At 34.6% G+C, this 9,700-nt stretch overlaps 1 non-coding gene across 1 annotated transcript; it reads left to right on the forward strand.

The window, feature by feature from the left end:
* The first annotated feature begins 1,165 nt into the window (after positions 1 to 1,165).
* LOC116149046 (U6 spliceosomal RNA) lies at positions 1,166 to 1,269 on the forward strand. Its single transcript, XR_004132682.1, has one exon. It is a non-coding gene; the product is annotated as a U6 spliceosomal RNA (small nuclear RNA).
* The last annotated feature ends 8,431 nt before the right edge of the window (positions 1,270 to 9,700 follow it).

Here is a 9,700-nt window from a genome sequence, read left to right on the forward strand (position 1 = left end):
AAGAAAATGCTTGATGTGATGGCAAGTCAAAGCCAATGAAGGAGCCCTCAACTCTCCAAGCCAACAATTCCAAGACTGGTTTGCAATGTGTTGAAGTTATGTTTATACTTGCTCTTATGGTAATTGACATATTTCCCCATCTTATTCCTCTAATAAAGCAGGAATACATTGCTTTAAATATATACATATATATATACACACAAACATATATATATTTCACTGTAAAAATATTTATGAAATCTGCATAATAACCAATATCCAGATTCTAAAACCTAAGAATAGTGAGAGAAATGAGACACAAGCCACACTTCCCAGGTTTACTCCAGATGTAGATATGTGAAAAATACAGAGATAGTTATAACACAAGGTATAAGCTTTAAGTGCTGCAAACAATACAAAAGCTGTGTTCTTGAAACACATAAAACTTGATAAATAAATGCTGCTTTCAGAGAAATGCAGCATTTGAAGAAGACCATGAAAGACAGGCTTTGGAGAGGGTATGAGAATGTTAGGCTGAGGAACTCTAATGTGTCAAGACATTGCTAAAAAGGGGCTGCTTCAGTTTCTTGAATTCAGGCAATCAGTTAACTACTACCATATGAAGGCTGCAAAATTCTTAAAAGTCATCATGTTAAAACCACTGTCATTTATTCAGAGTAGATCTGGGCTACGAAAAGAAAGGAACAATTTTTCTGCCTGCAAAGTTACTGTCTTTCTCCTGGGCCCAGCAGCCAGCCAGGGTGTGAGTTTCTTATGGTTGTGAAAGAAATGGAAGAGCAACTCTCAGCTGTGTCACATCTGCCAACATCGAATTACTGAAAGCAAGTTATCTGGCCAAGGCCTGAATCCAAGAGTAGCAAACATTACTTAGCCCATGTGAGAAGCAGGCAGAGTGAGTCTTTTAAAAAAATAATACTGTTCAAAAAAACATGTCATTACTAATTTACTTCCAATAAAATATCTTCTCTGTATTCTATTGAAACTCTTAGATTTTCTCTTGTTGTTTCAATATGTTTCTGACTTAAGGAACAATGAATAATTTCTATTTCTGTACCAGTTTTCACAATCCACTACCTTGACTTTTAATACTGTAGCTGTTCATAGAGCAGACACTAGTAATAATTAAAGTCTATCTTATTTATGATAACTCAAGACATAATATCAAGTGCTCACTTTGGCAGCCCATACACTACAACTGGAATACAGAGAAGATTATCACAGTCCCTGAACAAGGATAACATGCAAATTCATGAAGTATTTCTTTTTTTTTTTTTTGGTAACAAGCAGCAAATAATAGAAATCTAATGCACTTTATAATATAGACAATAATATTGTACTATAGTGAAGTAATATGATAAATATTGCTTCAATGGCAATCATATTATGATACATAAATGTACCAAAGTAATGGAATACACCTACAATTTACAAAATTTAACATGCCAAGTATATCAGTCTTTTTAAAGGCAGTTATTAGTTTTAATATTACATTGCATTTTTCATTTATTTTGAAATGCCTGCCATAAAAATGAAACTGAAAAGTGACCAATGTGAGAGACTAAACTTCACATTCATTTTAACCAGAAAGTATCATGATAGCTGTATATGGCTCTAAGTAGCATTTTCTCCTCAGTTTTTAGAGAGAACTGTACCTTCAATTAAAAATACACCTGAAATGTGTGGGATTTCTTTCGGAGGTGATGAAAATGTTCTGAAATTAGACAGTGGTGATGGTTGCATAACTTTGTGAATACACTAAAAACACTGGATGAGTATTTTTAAAGGGTGAATTTTATGCCAAGTGAATTATATCTCAATACAGCTGCTATAAAACAAAATTGAGTATCCCTCTCCCAAAAAATACACCTGAAAAAACAATGCTTTTTGATATAGTGCTAACCAGCTAGGCAGACTAATGCAACCCAATCTTAGAATATCTGTTAGAAACGTGACTAAGTACATCTTGTAAGAAGAACCTCTATATCCCAAAGTCAGTGTGTAAGTGCAAGGCTTCAAACTTCTGTCCAGTTATTGACATTCAGAGAATCTTCATGTTTTATTGACAGTTACTTTATAGCTTTCCTAATATGAACATAATTCGATGCATACCATCAAGGACTTCCTGGGAGAATATTAGTAGGTTTAAAAATGTGATATGCTAAAATATATTGCACTAATGTGCAGGATCATCTTTCTGTCAGGTTGAGATTATTTGCTAATATAATGTATTTTGAACTTTTAAGATGTGTAAGATTGAGGTTCCTTATACAAATCATGTAAGAAAAATAATGTATCTGGCTCCCAGAATGTATAAATGATGAAAATCATCAATCTCTCTACCCAAAGTTCTATTTTCAAAAAATACCTCTAGAATGTGCTTTTAAACTTGATTTTCAGGTTTTACATGTGTGGCCAGTAAAACTGTCTCTAACTTATTATATTAAAGCAAGCAAGATACAGATACATATATATATATATATATATATATACTGCCGCAACAGGTAAAAATCTGAGCACTTTGAAAGCGTACAAATCATTTTAAATTCATACATATGATCTTTCAACTCAATATATATTAAATCCATAGTAGATATGTGTCAGTAATAGGTATTGTGAATGTGAGCATTTATCTTCTGTTTGTATTTCAGTGGTTTTGGAAGTTTTTCTCATTTGATACGAGATTGTACCACATTAATTTCAAAAGTAAGATTATGTGAATGTTTTTCTGCAAAATTATGTAAGAATCACCTTAAAATAGGACTCTCCTTCACAACAGATCTTTGCTCAGAATAAATGAAATGTAACCAAGCGAAAATGAACAATTCACTAATTATCAACGTACATGCAAAGTTCATCAACTTTCCTTTGACAATCATTCCTCATTCCATAAATCAGTAGCCCAGGACTGAATACCTGTAACAGTGCATCTGTGACTTTCTGTGAATTCACAGAAAGCTCTTTAAATGACTGCTGGCCACCGGGTGCTATGACCATAACTGAAAGTGTAGGAAGTGAAATGCAGTGCACAACACACTTGTTTCCTGCTGAAATGTAATATTTTGAAGACTTAAATTGAAAGTATTAAAAAGTCATACACGGAGGAAATGGCCAGCATACAAAGTAAAACATTAGATTTTGAGCCACAAAATTATTTTATCTAAAAACAGCTCTTACTGAAATTTCTAGTGTGTTCAGGCTACGCAAAAGACTTAGTCTCCTTGTTACCTAAACTCTGTGATTATTTTGCTTACTATTAAAATCACATTTTCCTCAGCACTGCCATACACTCCTGTTAGCTCCAGTAATGTCTCCCTGCCTCCTGACAGTCAACAAGCGTTGATTGCTATGTGACTTCTACAGTACTGGCTTTAAGCAGAGGAGCTTCTGTTGACAACTGGCCAAGAATATTAACTAAAATATTAAGTTTTATGAGTATGGAATTTGTTGCATTTCACAAAAACCATAGTCTCTCTTATGAAGGGGGTTTTCCTTCCTTGTATAAATCTAACTTTTAGAAGAGCATCTGCATTTCTTTTTAAGCCCTAATCTTAAATTCTTTTAAAAGCTTTGAGGATGATTGAATGTTGCTATGGTTACTTGGATCTTGATGTGGTGACAGTAAAGGGAGAGTGGACCTGACTTCCTCTTCATGGCAATAACCATACTACAAACATAGCTGAACTTCCCATAACAAGCAAGGGAAATCATTGTGAAATCTTTGTTTTTCATTTGTTTATGCCCCACAGAGCTGGAAATCCAAATTCAATGTCACTTCTGTTTACGAAATGCCTTTGTTGTGCATGAGTCAACAGTTCCATGGTTGCTAGCACTCACATTCAGTGGGCTCTGGCTTCTCACCTGTGTCCCTGCTAAGTGTCCTTTGAGAACAAAGAACCAAAGAACTTTCTCTGTTTATATAATTCATACCTAATTTATACCAGCATTGCACCTGAATTTTGAGGTTTCTGCTTTAGGAGGATGAAGCAATCCCCTTTTTGTGTTTGATCAAATGAAAAGCCATCAGCACATATCTCTTGATTTCCTTCCCCATTCTGCATTTTCACTGCCAATTTTTTGTTAAGGCAAAATAAAAGTATCAACATATTAAGCCATGTTAATCATGAAATGTACTAAAAGTTGTTTTTAAAATTCCTTTAGCAAATCATTCATTCAATTCCCATCTATTTTGAACTAATAATGATAAGCACTTAATCCAATTCCTGGAATGACTTCACTGAACAAGACAAACCTGGTCCTTATTCTTATAAAGCTGATGTCTAACCAAAGAAATAAGACAAACCAGTTAAATCAACAAACACAATACAGTTATAAATATATAACTGAGTGGTATGGAGGAAACAAGGTGGATGAGAAGGTTATGATCAATGAGAAAGGCAAAGGGATTAGCATTACAAGGAAAAGAACCAATATATTAAAATTCCTTGATGTGTGACACAGCTATGCAAAATTCAGAGATAGACAGAGGGCTATTTGGTGGAAGGTGGAATTACTTCCTGAATTGGAGAAAGTCTCTGAGGGACTTACAGGTTACTTTTAACCTGTATGAGTGTTTATATTTAAAACAGATCTTCTTAGACAACATACACAGTCATCCCTCAGTATCGGTGGGGATTGGTTCCAGGACTCCCCACAATTACCAAAGCCTGCCACGCTCAAGTCCCCTGTATAAAATGCCCTCATACAGCTGGCCCTGGAACCTACCTGCGGTTTGTTAAATCCGTGGTGGTGGAAACTCACAAATGGGGAAGGTCAATTGTAATTGATTCTTCTTTTTTAATTCAATCTGACAAATTGTGACTTTCAATTATAGTTACACCATTTGTAGTTACAGTGATTATTAATATATTGATATTTACTAAGTTTACCACTATTTTTGAATTTTTTGGTATAAACTGAGCATTTTAAATGATTCCTTTCTATACCCTTTCTTAGCATATAGATTATTATTACTTATTTTTTTACTACATGCCTTAAAGTTCACAATACATATGTGTATTTTAACTACTCCAACTCAGCCTACAAAGAGCACTATGCCACTACACATGGGCTACAGGAAGCTAGTAATAGAATATCCCCAATTCGTCTTGCTCATGCACTGTGGCATTGCTGTCATTCATTTCACTTGAACAAATGCTATTATGATCCAATGCATTTTACCATTATCTGAATTAAAGTTTAGGTCAATTTAGAAGAAGAAGATAAAGGATCTTATTTTATCTTATCTATTCCTTTTCTGGCTTTCTTTCTTTCTTTATATAGATCCAAGTATCTAACCTGTAACATTTTCTTCTGCACGAAATATGTAAGCTCTTTACCTAATGGAAGTTAATTCTTACCTGTATATTTTAATTAATGAGACTGTGAAAGGCATAAAAGATATCCTGAAATTATTGATTTACCTAACTCTACACACTGTACATATTTGATTTGAGAGCACAGGTATATCCTAGTCTATAATTTCATATAAGAGTATTCAAAAAATATTGTCTTATATTTTTACTTTTTGTTAAATGGTGTAGCTGTTATAAGTTCTGAGCTTTTAAATTCAGCAACAAATCCATGTTCACCACATTCTCTTGCCCTTAGTACCTAAGTGCTATTCCCTTACCTGTAACTTCCTTTCATCATCTATTCACCACTTGCCACAAAATAATTTAACTCAACGACAGTGCCAGATTGGCAGAGGGGTGTCCACCAAAGCTATCCATCTACTTCTTTTTAAATTAATTTGCACATCAATTTAGTAAGTCCTTAAGCCTCTGCCATCTGCAACACAACACTTTTTCTAGTTTTAGATGATGAAGTATATATTCTTATTTTATTACATTTTGACCTGCAGGTCCACTTCCAGCACAGAAAGAAGAGAATATAACCTTTAATATTGCTCTGGTACTTTAATGACTTTGGCAAAGTCAGAAGCTACTTGGAACAGCAGACTGACAGATTTGCTACTAAGTAATGAGTTAGTGCTCATGGAAAATTAAAAAATATGCCTTGCTATGTTTACAGATATGTTTTGGCCTTTAGAAGGATTGTTTCCCATCAAAGTTTATTTGAATATAAACAGACAAAAAATACTCAGAAAACAAGTATCAGCAAAGCAATTTTTAAAAATCCCTTTATAGAAAATGACTTGTCCTATAAGAATGAACCACATCAAACCCAGCAAGACCAAACTCCACCTTTCAGTTTGCTCCAGTGATTCCATCTGCAAAAAGCAGACATTTGGAGATTTTGAGGCAATGGTGAGGAAAACAGATTTATGAGCCTAAGTCCTCTCAACAATTTGACCAAATGCTGTATTCGGACATGAAAAATTGTACTAAATTCTTACTAGAAAAACCATGGTGCACTTAATAAACAGAGAATTGAGACAATCAAATAAGATTATATATATATATAATCACACTAACATCCATAATTATTAACTGGGAAACGTTATGGATGAAGCCAAAAAGTACAGCCAAAAATGATTGTAGGCATGAATGGCCCAGCTGCCTGGGTTTAAAAGTCTCAAGTGCCCCATGACTCCAGCACATTTATTTTATGTGAAAATAAGCTTTTCTGAACCTTTTATATATTTTTCAGAATGACAGAGAAAAACTTTAATTATACACTTTGGCTTTCATTTTTTAAAAAATAACCCATTTTTTAAGTTTTATGTTCCCCATTATCCTTCAGTATCATGGAATTCTCACCATACATCTTAATCTCATAAAATATAATTCATATGATTGAAAAATAGGAAATTGAAGGGTAATTGATGAGATTAGGCTTTTTTAGTTTCTAAGAGTTTATTTCATAAATACAAAGTACTTAATTGGTCATAAGGCTAAAGAATGTTAAAGTAGCATTTATAAAGGAAAAGAAAAATAGACATTTTTAAGAATTAAATAATTAAATTTCTGGGTAAGATTTAATGAGAATAAAGGTTCTGAATTCCTTAATTCACAGTTGATGCCAAGACCTAAAGATCAGAAATAATTTGCTTTGCTGTCACCATCAAGTTATGGATTCATAACTCAAATCCCCATTTGCTGTTTCTCAACTCAGTGTTCCTACTGTCATAAAACTATGGTGCATTTTTCACCCTCTTTGGTCATTCTTTTCTTTCTGCCTTTAATTATTTGTCCTTTGACTGAAGCACAAGACCTTGAACACAACATATTGACCACAGTTTCCCCTGTTTATTTTACATGGCTGTATCTGAAATCAGTTCACCAGAAAATTATGAACCATAACGTTCTGTCCACACCATAAAATGGAACTTAGCATGTTTTCCAAAACTTCCCCCCCAAATCCTACATTACCCAATATAAGAATATGATTTGGCTCGCTGAACCAGCAACTTTTCATAAGAAGTTACTCTTCTACTCTTTATTCTCTGGTAAGATTTCTGAGTTCCCGGAACCTGTGTTCTGGAACACTCTGCCCAGTGTAGAGTAGGCCTATGTAGGGCAGCTGGGATGGAGATCTTGGGAGGCACTGAATTGTCCCAAAATGAAATTAGCCAATCTCTCAGAAATAGTGTCCATAATACATTAAAGAAAAATGTATTTGAAATGTCACTGCCGTCCACTAAGTACTCACTATGCTGAATTCTTGCTTGGTGCTCACTTTAACAGGCAAGTCATAAGCCTTTTGGAAACAGGGTTTGCATTTAAAATGCTGACATTTAATTATTTTTAAAAAACTCTCTTGGGTGTCTGGGCAATAGAAAAGATATATATTCCCTTGTGTTTTTTCAGGAGTAGGAACTTCAGTGATAGTTTTCACACGATATAGTACCTTTGAGTCATTTTCTTTAAAAGATGCTATTAGATACAAAAAAAAAAAACCCTCAAAACTAAATGTTTTAAGAGCACACTTATGTGCACTACATTTCAACAAGCATAATTGTTGGAACTCTTTTTCTCAGCCTCTGGGCTACCTGTCACTCAAACACACAAACTCCAAGTGTCTTTTCACTTTCTTCTTGTCATGTCTTTTGAAAAGAGATGGGACTGGCTAGATTTGTGTGTACCATCCAAAAACTTCCTGTATCTAATTGGTTTCCACAAAAAAAGTGGTAGAAGTTTTAAACAGCAGAATTGCTGCATAGATAAAAACACAATGCAATGAATTATTTTCAGATCCCCTCTTCTCTTCTGCTATAGCATATTCTATCCATAATAGCAAAATCTCAGAAAGTGACATGTTCGTTATTGTGTTCACATTGCACACTGCTGAAATCTCTGTAATACCTAAAGTATTACGTAACCTATCCTAGGCAATCATTTCTATTTTCCCAGTCCTTTTTCCTTTTCAGTCCAGCCTCTTACCAAGTAAGAGAGCAAAGCACAATTGAAGCATGACTACCTGTTTTACTGATCAAGCTGTTGCTTGAATTTCCCTGTAGCATCCAGCTATAAATCAGTGGCTTAAAAAATCTGGCATGTAAACAACAGATCACTGTTCAGTGGAACAAAGATTGTTACTGCAGAGGAGGAAAGAGGTTGGAGGTTGGGAGAAAGCATTTGATTCAGCAAAGGAATTGAACCTGAAAATAGCAAAGTGGTCCTAGGCTTGTTGCATACTTGAATACTATATTAAGCAAACTGGAAGAGCAGATGCAGCAGACAAGAACTATCATCTTCATTTCTTCTTCATCATTAATTGGCCAAAATTCTGTTTGGGGTTATGGGGCCAATAAAAGAGACCCAAGAAATCAATCTTTTACTAGTGATAAGAAATCAGAAGTATAGGGAGTTGTAATAAATAGCTAAAATGTAGACATCTTTAGCTGTAAACATACTATTAACTCTGAAACATATAATTTTCTAATTTGGGGGAATTTGTACTTATATTCACCCAAGACTTAATATCCCAGGATGATTACAGGGGTTACATTATAATTATTATGAGAAAATGGAATATAGTATTTTTAATAAGTTAAGATTATACAGCAAATACACAGAGTTGGGAATACAAACTGAGTTTCATTGTTTCCCATTTATGTGCCCAATGAGTTTTACAGAAACCCTGATTTCTTCTTTAATTTCCTTTTGTGAGAACTTAGGCCTTTATGTGCACAATGAGTGTCATTTTCATGTGTGTGCTTGCCGAGGCCTTGCAAATGTGCACAAAGATGGAACAGTACTGACTGACAGGGAGGATAAAGAGAAAAGAGATAAAAGACTGGGGGAATACAGAGTACTTTATCATTGGTGCGATTTGGGCAGGGAAGGAAAACAAAGTTTGTGGAATACAGGTTTTACACAAACATTTAATATGTAAGCCCTGACTTACTTAATCTGTGGTGGAGAGTTGGGGCAAGATCCAAACATGCTCAATGTTTTTCAATGCACTTAACAGTCTCATTCAACAGAATAGTGTTTAACCAGTAATTGCTGCTTCCAACCCTGAGACAATGATAGTTTAGAGACCATGTAGCTCCTGTTACAGTCCAAGAACTTTGCTAATAATCATCTTCAGCCCCTGACATTGCAGTAAATGTTCTAATCTCAACTAAGTGTTCTAATCACTACCATTTTCTCTGGCACAACTTGGCTATCATTTCTAGTAGCAGGTGCTTTTAGTGCTTTTAGTACTTTCCTGATAGCCAGCCCCCAAACCAGCACCATCTCCAGGGAATTCTGCCTGTCATAAGGAGTAGAAGGGTTCCTTTTTCTCTCTCCAG

Source organism: Camelus dromedarius, chromosome 20 (assembly GCF_036321535.1).
Source record: "Camelus dromedarius isolate mCamDro1 chromosome 20, mCamDro1.pat, whole genome shotgun sequence".
Lineage (NCBI taxonomy): Eukaryota > Metazoa > Chordata > Mammalia > Artiodactyla > Camelidae > Camelus > Camelus dromedarius.